Below are 15,621 nucleotides of genomic sequence, written 5' to 3'. Positions count from 1 at the left end.
TTTCTTTACTTGAAATGTGAGTTGATTTCATACAAGAAGTGGAATTCACCCTTTCCCAAAAGTGAAATGAAAGTCTTTTTGAGGACTAGCAGAATTATTGGGATTTACCTCTCTTCACACAAACACAAATTTGCCTCCACTATGAGTTAAATGTGATGGGCGTCTCAGGCAATATAGTTGTAATAGTATCAAAAGCATCACACTCAAGTCCTTGTCAGATGAACTAGATAATTTTAGCGTTTAATACATTGATAAAGACATATTGATTAACATACAATCTATAAAATATTTTTATTTGCTTTCTGCTGTCATTATGACATGATTAAAATTTCTTGAATGCTTTTGCATAACATATAGGAATATTTTAATTAGTTAATTAGGTTCTAACATGTTAAGTCATTATAGTGCTAGGACAGTTATAATTACAAAAAAATTTGAAAGTTGGCAAAAACTTAGGTACCTCAAACTAGCATAATTTTGTAACTATTTTATTGAATAGAGAAGAGAGATAAGTATGCAATGCAAATATTTTATTTTAACATTTTTGTGAGTGAACCTATTATTGCTTATTTCTCAGGCTGTAGTAATATGGTTTAACAAAGGCACAATGATAGGGTAAAATAGATACTCCATCATATCTTGATTATCTGCTTGTGGAGCTGCAGGGCCCACATACATGAAGAGAAGGGGGCCATAACATAAAGAGAGAGGTACGTAATGGGCTCCACAGGTGGAAAAGGCTTCCCTTATGCCTTTGTTAGACTTCTTTTTTAAGATTGTAAAGAGAACAAACATATAAGATACAAAAACAATCCCAATGGTTAAAACTTGAATTGAACCTGAGAAAATAAAAAACATTAGAAAATTAATACAAGAATCAGTACATGAAATCTTTAACAATGGGATAATGTCACAGTAAAAATGTTGTATCATGTTGGAGTTACAGAAGGTTAGTCTGAATAAAAAACCTTCATGGATTAAAGCATGAAAAAGGCCACCTAGAAATGACAAGACAAATAGCCGGATGCATAGTTCATTGGTCATAATGACTGGATAAAGTAAAGGTTTGCATATGTCTGCATAGCGATCATATGCCATTGATGCCAAGATAAAACATTCTGTGGTTACACTGATTGCAAGGGAAAAAAAATTGTACCATGCATTCAGAGAGAGATATCATCTTACTCTTAGCTAAGAAGTTGATCAGCATCTTCGGAGTCACTGTGGATGATAACCAAGTATCCACAAAAGCTAAACTCCCAAAGAATAAGTACATTGAAATATGAAGGTGAGGGTCTTTCCAGATGAGAAAAATCAGACCAAGATTCCCCATGATGGTGATGAGATCTATTACCAAGAATGCCAGGAACAGGGGTATTTCCCATGAAAATCCTTGTTGACATAAAAATCCTGTGAGAACAAATTCTGTCAGTAATGTTGCATTTTCCTCTTCCATGTCATCACTGCATGTCCTCTAAAATAAAATGCAATAAATGTAAAAGAAAATTTGCAGTGGTATTATGAGTTGAAATGGAAGAAGAGGTGTTGAAATAAACTGTACAATTATCAGAGATTTCCTAAGTTTATTTATCAGTGCTATAGTTGATGAATATACATTTGAGGCATTAAAGAAATAAAAAATGATAAATTTTAGTTTGACAATTTTTCAGGAATTAACAGATTTAGATTAAAAAGATGGATTCTCTACATGTACTAAATTTGTGTGTTCACTATGGAATGTGGCAGAAATATCCTGTGTCTGGTACATGGATGCAATGTTAATGGAAAAGGATTTTGAAGGTTTTGGATTAAAAATAAATAAAATGAATGCCATGTGAAAAATCTTAAACTTCACTCTTCACATAATAAGCATGCACCAAATGTTTTAAGATGGGAAATGGCATCATAACATATTTTTTAATTTAGTGATTGATAGTGTAGAAAATGTGCTACAGGAAGGGGAAACTGACTCATGGATATTAACCAAAAACTTGTTACTAAGGTCAAGGTGATCCCAAATCAGATTACACATGAGAATCATCTAGGAGTGTTTTTTTCTATGAAAAATACAGATTGCAAGGTTTTAATGTGGAAATTATTTCAGAAACAGAGTCTAGGGATCTGCATTTTGAAAATACCCTCAAAGCGATTCAAAAGCATATTAAGGGTCTAGTCCATGTGATGTCATTGGAGGAGATGGTAAGTCAAAGAAATAGATTCAAAAGAATTCAGAATGTAGAGTCCCTAGTATTCTGTGACATATTTGGTGAGAAAAAAAGTGGTTAATGAAGGAGGGAAGAGTCACTTGGTGACTGGGTAGGTGGTCATTAAATATTGAGGATGGGAACTCAGTTGTGCTGGCAAGTTTTGGAGTGAGCATCATGTGACCAATTAGGTGACATCCAATCAGTAATGTGAACCTACTATAGCTTCATAGAAATAATTACTTGGAATCATTGTGGTAGTCAAAGACATAGTTAAAAATGATGTATCCATTGGAGAGTAGACAAGTAAAAAAAAGAATGACAAGAAAATAGACTTAAGGAAATTATATTAAAAGAGGTAACAAAGTGGATATGCATCCTTTATAAGATGGCCAAAATCTGATCCTCTTTTTTGCCACCCAAGTCTTGGCGGCTGTCAGAGGTTATCTACTGTTCTAAAAGCCGAAGAACTAGAAACTCATTTTCCCATTCTTCTTGCTTCTAGAGTGAAGAGACATGATCTAGGATGGCCAATGAAACACACTGATGCTACATTTGGAATATAGAGAAAGAGGGAGAAAATAGTATAGGAACAAAGGCAGATTTTCTTTGCAAAGTCAGCCAAGGCAGAAATACTAGGACTCCACCTAACGCATCTTTCATCCACAGTAAAAACATTTACAGCGTGAGCTGTCAAATTATTGTCAAAATGGGTATAAGTTTACAAGGGTTAATATGTAAGTGACTCACCTTAAAAGTTTTAATCAGAGAATGTAATTAAGTAAAAGAATGGTATTTGTATCAGAAAATTTAGAAATAATTCTAAGAATCATTATGATCTGAATCCTTAAACCCAGTTCTAATTATTTAATGTACTCGTTCACCAGAAGTTATCTTATAAAATCATTATAACGTTAACAAAATACTAAAATATCATTAAAATAACAATTTAGTCTTATAGCTATTTACCCTATCCATATTATAGTCATGAAACTAAAATATAAAGATAACCCAATATTTGTTGTCTAATTTCAACCTGGTTATTTAGACAGATTGCGTACCCAATGTAAAATTATAATGAAATAAATAACACTTTTAACATTTCTATGAAGCATAATGAAAATTATAGAAATTATTTCTTCCTTACCCATATTTTGAAAGAAATTGTGGAGATCCTTTAAAACTATTAGGCTCTCTGGCCAGCTGCAGTGGCTCACGCCTCTAATCCCAGCACTTTGGGAGGCCAAGGCAGGTAGATCACCAGAGGTCAGGAGTTCAAGACCAGCCTGGTCAACATGGTGAAACCCCGTCTCTACTAAAAATACAAAATTAGCCGGGTGTGGTGGTGTGCGCCTGATAATCCCAGCTACTCAGGAGGCTGAGGCAGGAGAATCTTTTGAACCTGGGAGCCAGAGGTTGCAGTGAGCCAAGATAGCACCATTACACTGCAGCCTGGGTGACAGAGCGAGACTCTGTAAAAAAAAAAAAAATTAAAAATAGAAAACATTAGGCTTTCTAAAACAGAAATAAAATATAACAACACAGGAATGCCAACAACACAGGTAGTAATTCATTGTATATTCATTCTTTCTGGATGTTTCTTTTCCCATTCTCAGGAAAATGTTGTTAATATAAATTTGAATTGAACATAGAATCATTCAGTTGTACAACTCTGTACTTTCGCCAGAAGATGAAGGAGCAGAAAAACCAAAATTCTCATAGGAGTGCCAGAGGACTCCCTGTAGGACAAATCGATGCTATTCTAGTGAGCACGGTGGATTTGGTCATGTATGAGAAGTGCAGGTTGTCTCAAATGGCAGTACAAATTCTGGAATCATAACCATCATTTCAATGTAGACACTTCCAGTTTTAACAATTGACATAGTACTTATGCCACTATTTACCACCACAGGTGGCACTTCTGGCATGTTTGTGCAAGTTTTAGTTCACATATGAAATCTACTCTTAGTGTTTTGATTAGGATGGTCTCCTCCGAAGTAATCAAAACATAATTTTAACAAGGCCAAAGTCTCTGATTCCCTTCAGGAGCCAAACCCAAATACGGTTGTCTTCCCCATGCAAATTACAGCTCAAATTTTAGACATAAACCTCGTTCTCCTGTTGTAAGCTAAAATCTCATGGGAAACTTTATTAGGCATAGTTCAACAGGAGAGCAAATCAAAAAACACAGACACCGCACTGTAAGGTGTCCTATATCTGTGCTGCTCAAACTATAATGCCTATGACTTTCCTAGTGATGTTGTCAAAAATGCAGACTCTGTTTTAGTAGTTCTGGTGTGAGTCATTCAGGAGCCTTTATTTCTAACAAAGTGATGACTGTGGACCTTTGCATCCAACAGGACTTCATCATGGGAGGACCTAGATTATCAGAGATACTTGGTCATGGAGAAACAATAAATGATAAATGTGACTGGTATGCAAACAGAGAAGCAGAGAAGGGTCAGATGTGTTCAGTGAGGCCAGTATGGGAAAGCTTTAAATGAACCTTGGAGTGTAGTTCAATTTACAGAAAAAAACTATTGAAGGATTTTGAAAATGGTGGTAACATGTTCAGATTTTTCTTTGGAGTACATATAGAGTAACATTAATGAGCATCCATTAGGAAATAAAACGTAATATACTTATTTGAAATATTCATATTTCATATTTAAATAGTCCATGTAAATTTTTTGGCTATAAAAGGACTACTTAGAGAAAAAATATAACTTAGATCATGGATGGTAAGCTAGTTGGTATGCAAAGGGCATATTTGCTTGGTAGACATGTAAATCAATTATCTGTTTTCATAGGATTTTTCTAGAAAGAGACAAAGAAGTGGGAAAATACTACATAGATAATAAAGGAGTCACTGAAAACTCTTCTGAAGACTGGACTAAGCAGCTTAATATACAGAGATAGATATTGACATGACACAAAATTAAATTAAATTGCCTCATCCCTGTGTAATATAATGTTGGCAATAATGAGAAGAATTCAGAAATAGATGCTGAAGCATTCAGAATGTAGCACCACTGGGACTTAGTCACATATTTGATTGGAAAGTAATTTCAGTGAAGGAAAAAAGGAGTCACTTCGTGAGTGGGTAGTTTGTCATCCAGAATACAGACTGAGGACTCAGATGCATTGACAAGTGTGTAGTGTGAGCATGCTTTGAACATGTAGGTGAGCTGTTTAGTATTAGTAATATAATTCTACTAGAGCAATAGAAAAAATAATTTGCAAGTCAGAAGCCATAGTTATGGATGTTTTACCTATTCTAGAGAACAGGAAGAAAGAGAAACAGAGCACAAACAAAAACGCTTGGTGGTATAATGATCTAATTATCTTTTGGTATATATGCAGTAATTGGATTGCTGGGTTAAACAGTAGCTCTTTTTTAACTTCTTTGAGAAATCTATAGACTGCTAATCACAGTGGCTGAGCTAATTAATACACCTTCCCACCAACAGTGTATAAACACTCTCTTTTCTCCACAGCCTTTCTGGCATCTGTTGGTTTTTTACTTTTAAAAAAGCCATTCTGACTAGTGTGAGATGGTATCTCATTCTGGTTTTGATTTGCATTTCTCTGATGACTACCGATGATGAGCATTTTTTCATTGTTTGTTGACCATTTGTGTCTCTTCTTTCAAGAAACATCTGTTCATGTTCCTTGCCCTATTATTAATGGGTTTATCTGTTTCTTTCTTGTGGATTTAAGTTCCTTATAGATAGATTACAAATATTAGCAAATTGTTAGATGCGTGGTTTGTGAATAATTTCTGCCATTCTCTTGGTTGTTTGTATACTCTGTTGATAGTTCCTTTTGTTGTCCAGAAGCTCTTTAGTTTAATTAGGACCCATTTTTCAGTTTTTGTTTTTATCGCAGTTGCTTTTGGGAACATAGCCAAAAAATATTTACCAAATCTAATGTCAAGAAGAATATTTTTTAGGCTTTCTTGTATGATTTTTATAATTTGAGGTCTTACATTTAAATATTAATTTATCTCAAGTTAATTTTTTTATATGGTGAAAGGTAAGGATCCACTTTTTACTTCTGCATATGTCTAGCCAGTTGTCCCAGGACCATTTATTGAATAGGGGATCCTTTCTCTATTGCTTGTTGAAGATCAGATGGTTGTAACTGTATGGATTAATTTCTGAATTTTCTACTCTTTTCCATTGGTCTATGTGTCTGTTTTTGTACCAGGAACATGCTGTTTTATTTATAAAGATACATGCACTCATATATTCATTGCCATGCTATTCAAAATAGCAAGACATGGAATGAAACTTGCCATTCACCAATGGTTAATTGGATTAAAAAATGGGGTAAATACACACCATAAAATAGTATGCAGCTGTAAAGAAAATAAAATCATGTCCTTTGCAACAGCATGGATGCAGCTAGAGGCCATAATCCTAAACAGGTTTAATCCTAATTCAGGAATAGAAAACCAAATGACGCATGTTCTCACTTATAACTTAGAGATAAACATTGAGCACAAATGGAAATAAATATGGGAATAATAGGCACTGCGGACTAACAGCGTGGTGAGAGGAGGGTGGAGTAATGGGTTGAAAAACTATCTATTGGGTACTATGGTCACTACCGGCTTGCAATATGCACATGTAGCAAACCTGCATATGTAACTTTCATATCTGAAAAAATATTGATTTTGTTTGTAAAAAATGAAAAAACAACTTGAGAAAGTTATGTTAAAAGGTTATGAAAGGGATGAATGTCATTCATGAGATGGATAAAATCGGAAACACTTTTCTACTACATGACTGTGGCAGACAAAGAATTTCACCTAGATTTTCCAACCAAACCCATCCGAGATTTGGAGATAGATGGAGACAAATGTACACGAATAAAGAAAAAAATAGTGCAAAGTCAGTTGAAGCAAAAATATCAAGATCCTATCATGTGCATCCTGCATCTAGAACAATGCCATTGAAAATGTAAGCTGTGTCACTGGAAGCACAGAAGCAGAAACAACCACCCTCATGAAGCTGCTATCAGAATAAGATTTTGGCTGCTGACTGGCTGTTTTGCTTCCTCCTATTGCTGCCATACTGTCCAGCTGACTTCTCCAACTTCACTGTGATTTCTATGGTAAATATCAATTCAATAACTTACTTCCTGTTGCAACCCAAAGCCCTGGGATTTTCAAAAGAGAGACCAGGGAGAGAAGAGAAAAGGATACTGAGCAGAGTGTTGAAGGGAAGAAGTGGGAGGGAACTAAAAAGCTGAGTGTTGTGGACATAAAGAGAGAGGGAAGATGTGAAGTGTGACGCAGTGAAGTACAGGGGAAAATGACAAACTAAATGCTCTAGTAGGACAAGGAGTGAAGGGAAATCACTGCATATAGAAATTAAGTGATTTTTTGTGTGATTTTTTTTTTTTCCAGGCACAGTGGCTTACTACTGTAATTCCAGCACCCTGGGAGGCTGAGGTGGGCAGATCACCTGTGGTCAGGAGTTCAAGACCAGCCTGGCCAACATGGTGAAATCTCATCGCTACTAAAAATATTAAAAAAAAAAAAAAAAAGAAAAATTAGCCAGGCATGGTGGTGGGCAGCTGTGATCCCAGCTACTTGGGAGGCTGGGGAAGGAGAATCTCTTGAACCCAGGAGGCAGAGGTTGCGATGAACTGAGATCATGCCACTGCACTCCAGCCTGGGCAACAGAGCAAGATTCCATCTCAAAAAGCATAACAAAACAAAAATTAAATTAAATTAAGTGATTTTTAGTGGCTTTAGTGAGAACCGTTTCCCATATGTAATAGAATAATGGTCTGCAAACAAGAAGTGAATGGCAGACAAGCAGCAGTGAAGGAATGTGATAGAGTCCTCTAAGACATGTAGAAAACAGTTGGCATGTGTCTACTGGTCACAGAGTAATTTAATATTTTTCCACCTGTGGAATATTTAAGAAGAGTTCTCAAAAGTAAAGATAGACAATTGAGAGAACAGGAGAAGATGATGTCGAGAGGAGATAAAGGACAGGAAAAGGGGAAAGGGAAATTTGTGTGGGTGGGTGAAGTACAAGAATGAGGAAGAAAAATAGGCAGAGAATAATGAAGTCATTGGTGGGTAGGTGTAAAAAGACAAGCCACAAAACAGGGAGAGAGGAAGTATCAGAGATGCACTAAGGCAAAATAGAGGGACGGGCTCAGAAGCTTGTGTTGAACCTGTGCATTAACTCTGGTGTTCATGAATGCCACAGAGAGCTCTGAGAGTCTTTTCATTTTCTTTAAAAAAAATTTCAAAGTTCATTTTCCTATGCAATTTGTGTATGATAAAGAGACTTTGAGTATAATTTTCCCCCATAAGTTTTCCACTGTTCATGAATATATCAGCATTTTCTGAAAGTTTACTCCATATTTAAATGTTGCTTTATCTTTGCTATTACAGTGATTAAAACTAAATTTCTCAAGAAATGTTGCTGATTTTGAGAACACTTTCTTCTCTGTCAGTTTTTTTCTTTGATTATTTTTAGCAGAATCAACTAAGACAAAGACTGGATCCTAATACAAACATTGTAATAAATAAAGGACAGTAATTCTACTTGTAAATTTTTAATAGACAATCTCATGCAATCCTTCCCTGCAATCTCAAATTACAAAATAATGAACAACTCTAAAATTCAAGTTGTTTCAGGGTGCTTTTAAAATCTTAAATGCTAATAAGTTTAGGGGAGTACATTTTCTGCATATTTTCTGAGATATATGCATAGATATACTATAACTATTGCTAGTATTACCATGTGTATCTAAAATGAATATGAAAAATGGATATTTCTATGGATTTAATTATTTATAATTTATACACCATATATAAGAAATAATCAATGAAATTATTGAGAGAAGTGGTGAAAGTATAGAGGAAAAAATATTTAATTGACGGATCATAAAAGTTTTCATTGCAGACTGTGATTATACAGAATGAAACTACATAACAACCATCAGAAAAGTTTCTTAAGTAACAATCAGAGTGAACTGAAGATTTAAACCCAGCTTTAAAATTTTTAACGTTCTAATTAGCCAGAACTTATAACATCGTTATAGACAGGTTAAAAAGATAATAAATTATCATTTTAAAATTTATTTTAATAGGTGTTTTGGTTTTCAAGATTTTAGACATAATAATGAGATATCAAGATTCTTCACTCTTTTTGTTCCCAACAATCTTGGCATGCTGTAAACCAAATACAAAATTATTGTATATTAAATAGCATTTTAAGATTTCTTTAAAAATAATAATGGATATGATAAAATAATTTTCCTCTTACTAATATAGTAAGAAATTACAGAGATCCTTTAAAAGTATTAGGCTTTCTAAAGCAGAGAAAAATACATAATAGAACGGATCTGATAATAACACAGGCAGCACATCTTTGCACACTGATGCATTTTGGAGGCTTCATTTCCAATCTCAGAAAAATATTGTTTATAAAAATTTGCTTTCAACACAAGTGTTTATCAGGGGACCTGCCCCGATAATCACGTAGGTTCTTTTCTATTTTTCCTAAGCGTCAGCTGGCTTGAGAAAGAAAGGGACAGAGTACAAAAGAGAGAAATTTTAAAGCTGGGCAACATCACACGTTGGTAGGATCCGTGATGCCCCACAAGCAGCAAAAACCAGCAAGTTTTTATTAGAGATTTTCAAAAGGGGAGGGAGTGTGTGAATAGGTGTAAGTGACAGATATCAAGTGCTTAACAGGGTAATAGAAAATCACAAGGCAAGTGGAGGAAGGGTGAGATCACAGGACCACAGGACCGAGGCGAAATTAAAATTGCTAATGAAGCTTCAGGCACCATTGTCATTGATAACATCTTATCAGGGACAGGGTTTTGAGATAAACTGGTCTGACCAAAATTTATTACGTGGGAATTTCCTCTTCCTAATAAGCCTGGGAACACTATGGGAGACTGGAGTTTATTTCATCTCTGCAGACTGGACCATAAGAGATGACCACGCCCCCAGGGGGACCAGTGTAGAGACCCACCCCCAGGTGTGCATTCTCTTTCTCAGGGAAGTTCTATGCTGAGAAAAAGAATTCAGCGATATTTCTCCCATTTGCTTTTGAAAGAAGAGAAATACGGCTCTATTCTGCCCGGCTCACCAGCAGTCAGAATTTAAGGTTATCTCTCTTATTCCCTGAACAATTGCTGTTATCCTGTTCTTTTTTCAAGGTGCTCAGATTTCATATTGCTCAAGCACACATGCTGTACAATTTGTGCAGTTAATGCAATTATCACATGGTCCTGAGGTGACATACATCCTCCTCGGCTGACAGGATTAAGAGATTAAAGTAAAGACAGGCATAGGAAATCACAAGGGTATTGATTGGGGAAGTGATAAGTGTCCATGAAATCTTCACAACTTATGTTTAGAGATTGCAGTAAAGACAGGCATAAGAAATTACAAAAGTATTAATTTGGGGAACTAATAAATGTCCATAAAATCTTCACAATCCACGTTCTTCTGTCATGGCTTCAGCTGGTCCCTCTTTTTGGGGTCCTGACTTCCCACAACAAGTGTTGACCAATATTATATCTCCATTTTCACCAGGAAAGAAAGAAGTAGAGGACAAAGTGAAGATCTTCAACTGGGCATCATGGATTTAGATGTGTATAAGAAATACAGATTATCCTACAGGGTATTGCAGAGCTTAGAAACATAATTAAGTCACCATACCCAGTTTGGGTTTTAACAATTGAAATTACACTTTATGCTACTATTATCCACAACACATAACACTTCAGACATTATATGCAAACTTCAGTTTTTACATAAAATAGGATGCTCTGAATGCTGTGATTAGTATAGTCTCATCAGAACTGGTCAAAACATGATTTTAATAAGGCCAAAGATCTAGGTTCCCTTCAGAAGCCAACCCCAAGTAAATTTGTAAAATTGTCCTCCTCATTCAAACTGCAGCTGAAACTCCAGACATATATCTAACTTCCAGGTGAGGTGAAATCTGATGAGAAATGTTAATAGGCAAATGTCTGGGAGAGGAAAAAAGAAAAGCAAAGACAATCTTGCAATGCATTGCCACCCAGTTGGTTCTGTCGCTATAACTTCATAATGGCATTCTATCATTCTATCCAATTAGTTTATATATAATTTCCAGAAAGTCTAGGTATAGATCATTAACTGACTTAACTCAAACTGCTCCCTGTCTCTATGGAACCACCCAATAGGATCTTTTTGCTGACACCTAGATAAAGCCCATTAGCAAGACAGAAGAATTGCAATAGAGAGTTTAATCCATATAGAGCTGGCCAAATGGGAGATTCCAGTTTCATTATTACTCAAATCACCCTTTCCAAAAATTCAGAGGGTAGGGTTTTCTAAACACAGTTTGTTGGTCAGGGGTCTAAGGAATGAGGAAAGCTGATTGGTTGGGTTGGGGATAAAATCACAGAGGTTGAAACTGTCTTTTTGTGAATCCTGTGTTGGGGGTCTCAAAACTAGAGGAGTCCTTTTACCATTCTGGATGGTGCCAGCTGATTTAGAATTCAGGATCTACAAAATACCTTGAACACCAATCTTAGATTTCACAATACGACTATTATCTGTAGGAGCAATTAGGAAGGTTAGAAATCTGTGTCCTCTGGTTGCATGGTCAGGAGCCATAATTTCTAATCTCGGAATAATCTGTGAGTTTTATAAAGGTGGTTGGATCCCCAAGCTAGGAGGAATTTTACTTTGAGGAGAGACTGTTATCATCTTTGTTTCAAAGTCGAACTATAAATTACTCCCAGAGGTAGTTGGACCTGCATTCAGGAATGAAGAAGGACAGCTTGGAGATTAGAAGCACTGCCTTATTTTCTTATTTCAGATTCACTGTCATAATATTCCTATGTGAGATTTTTCTGTCATTATTTTTGCAAAGGTGGTTTCAACTATATTTCACTCTATCATACTCCACCTTTTAACTCTGAGTCTACTAAGCATTTTGCTCAGTTACATTTTCACCCATTAAAATAAAGGAAACTAGATAAATGCCTTAAAACCTCAGTTCCTCAGATCAATCAGGCCTGCCTTCTTTAACCACCTTTACACCTTGGTCAAAATCGGAGCTCAGAGCAATAGAGAAAAATATCCCTGTCCCAAGCAAAAGTGCCAGAAGTTTTCTGTGGAATTTAGAATTCTTCCAGGATCATATAAACCAGGACTCCCTGATCTTTATCTATTTAGTAACATGATAGTCTAAACTGGTTAATCCTATAGCTGAAGCCAAACGTGAGGCACCTAAGATAGATAGCAAAGATCCAACCCCTCAATCTTCCAGAAAAGGAATAAAACAGGTGGGAAAATAACAAATAATCCTCTAGAATCCATTCCCCAAGTATTTCTTTAAAAATTCACTGGTCTGATACGTAATCTTATAAACAAAACGGGAGGAACAAATCTCTGACTATAAGGCAAGATTAGAAGTATGATTTGTAAAACATACTGGTCAATTCATGTTGAGTTCAGCATAGAAAATACTTGTCCTATTCATCAGTGGGATCCACCTTCAACTCATTAACCTAGTTACAAAACAAAAGCTACACTGGGAAGCTGATGATCTGCCAAATTAATACCCCAAAATATATTTCAGTAGAAAATTATAGTGCATCCGCTATTAAATTCAACTTCTGTCTGTTATCTTTGAGTTTTATTATCTACCTATAAATTGCCTTTTTCATGAAGCCCTGTGAGCTTGGTGTGGAAAACTTGATATAAACTTCAGAGGACAATCTTCATACATGCAGCTGAGTGGGCTGCTAAAAAGCTCACCAAAATATCCAATAACGTAATCAGAGACATTCAGACTACAAAACAGAAAAATCAACAGATTGCAACTGCCATTTTATTCCATCATCAAAAGATGCTTTGAGCTTAAAATCTAAAAATCTTCTCAACTAACTGCCCTTTGGGCTCAGACACTAAGTTCACAGGTTGTTATAACCATTAATCTTTTTTTTTTTTTTCCTGAGACAGAGTCTCGCTCTCTTGCCCAGGCTGGAGTGCAGTAGCACCATCACTGCAACCTCGGCCTCCTGGGTTCAAGCGATTCATCTGCCTCAACCTCACAGGTAGCTGGGATCACAGGTGCCTGCCACCACCCCTGGCTAATTTTTTTGTATTTTTAGTAGAAACAGGTTTCACCATGTTGGCCAGGCTGTTCTGGAACTCCTGGCCTCAAGTGATCCACCCACCTTGGTCTCCCAAAGTGCTGGGATTAAAGGCGTGAGCCACCAAACCAGGCCTATAGCCATTAACTTTTTATTTGTTTTATTTCATTCATGGGCACTTTGGCTGTGGAGTAATTCCGAGTCCCTTGATATTTTCCTCGTGAGGGTCATCATTGTAACCTTCCTGGTATGCTGTATTTTCTCAAGAGTCTGAAATGCAAATTCATAGCCATCACAGTTACCAGATTTTCTCCATAAGATTAAAATGGCATAAACAAAGTGTCCAATAAAAGAAACACTGCTTTAAGAGACTAGAAATTGTAACTTATGCTGAGACAAAGACAACAAGCTCTGGTGGTGAGAAAGTGCTCTGTGTGTCTGAGTGTTGGTCAATATCCCATATCCCATAATTCCCATAATATCCCACCAATATCCTATAATTGAGAAGTGAAACAAAAGGGAGAAAATAGTAAATAATATATTTGAATAATAATTTATTATATAATAAAATTGAACATTAGGCTGAGGTGGCTCCAGCAAAGTGGGTTTCTACATAAGCACACAGAAACCCAACTCATTGTAATTGGTAAAACAAAAATTAACTTTTTCTTTTTCTTTATACTTTAAGTTCTGGGATACATGTGCAAATCGTGCAGGTTGTTACACAAGTATACATGTACCATTGTGGTTTGCTGCATCCATCAACCCGTCGTCTAAGTTTTAAGCACTGCATGCATTAGGTGTTTGTCCTAATGCTCTCCCTCCCCTTCCCTCCACCCCCTGACAGAGTGAGAGCACGCGGTGTTTGGTTTTCTGTTCCTGTGTTAGTTTGCTGAGAATGATGGTTTCCAGCTTCATCCTTGTCCCTGCAAAGGACACGAACTTATTCTTTTTTATGGCTGCATAGTATTCCATGGTGTATATGTGCCACATTTTCTTTATCCAGTCTATCCTTGATGGGCCTTTGGGTTGGTTCCAAGTGTTTTCTATTGTGAATACTGCTGCAATAAACATACGTCTTCATGTGTCTTTATAACAGAATGATAAATAAGTCTTTGGGTATATAATCAGTAATGGGATTGATGGGTCAAATGGTATTTCTGGTTTCAGATCCTTGAGGAATCACCACACTGTCTTCCACAATGGTTAACTAATTACATTCTCACCAACAGTATAAAAGTGTTCCCATTTCTCCACATCCTCTCCAGCATCTGTGGTTTCCTGACTTTTTAATGATTGCCATTCTAACTGGTGTGAGATGGTATCACATTGTGGTTTTGATTTGCATTTCTATAATGCCCAATGATGATGAGCTTTTTTTCATATGTTTGTGGGTCGCATAAATGTCTTCTTTTGAGAAGTGTCTGTTCATATCCTTCACCCACATTTTGATAGGGTTGTCTTGTAAATTTGTTTAAATTCCTTGTAGATTCTGGATATTAGCCTCTTGTCAGATGAATGGATTGTGAAGACTTTCTCCCATTCTGTAGTTGCCTGTTCACTCTGATGGTATGTTCTTAACAAAAGTTTAGTTTAACCAGTCTGAAATCATCAACTAGCCTCTAAGTAGGAACTTTCTACTGGAATAATCCAAATAATGCTACTGCTCCACTTTAACCAAAAGAGTTTCTTTTTGCCTTACTTCCACATTAAGTCAACAAAAGCCTTTCTCTCCTCTCATGTATGCATAAGCCTATGTATACATATATTGACACCTAAAACACATATACATATAATCAGGTAGCAATGACGATCCAACAAAAAAAAATGGAAGGAATTGAAAAAATAATCTGACAGCAAAATGGGGGAATAAATGAGTGCTAGAAGGATGGAGGAAATAACTAGAGGTTTTCAAAACAACATGTGAGTAATTTTTAGGGTAAGGGCCTTGGTATCAGTGACAAAGTAAAATGAATTTCAGTGTCAAAAGATAAAGGGCAGAGTGGAATGGTAGATGGATGACTTACATACTTCAAGAGTATGAAGTGAAAAGAAAGGTAACAAAGACTTTTTGAAGCAGAAAATATCCAAACTCTTCCTCATTTTTCACGTTTTTCTTCCCAATCACTGGACACTATGATGTCGTGTCATCTTAAAATTCTTTGAACTTTGGTGATAAAAATTTAAAGTCCCTGGTTGTCAAGAACACATTCAAATAACCTTGTAACATCACTGACTTTTAAAATCTTAGTAGCTTCATTTATTTTTTCTAGGAAAATTA

General features: G+C 36.0%; 1 pseudogene; it reads right to left on the bottom strand.

Moving 5' to 3' along the window:
- Positions 1–559: 559 nt before the first annotated feature.
- LOC100967694 (olfactory receptor 5H1-like) lies at positions 560–1,456 on the bottom strand (annotated as a pseudogene).
- Between the last annotated feature and the right edge of the window lie 14,165 nt (positions 1,457–15,621).

This window comes from Pan paniscus, chromosome 2 (genome assembly GCF_029289425.2).
Source record: "Pan paniscus chromosome 2, NHGRI_mPanPan1-v2.0_pri, whole genome shotgun sequence".
In the NCBI taxonomy this organism is placed as follows: Eukaryota; Metazoa; Chordata; class Mammalia; order Primates; family Hominidae; genus Pan; species Pan paniscus.
The sequence above is the reverse complement of the archived record's forward strand: the minus strand, read 5'-3'. Positions and strand labels throughout refer to the sequence as shown.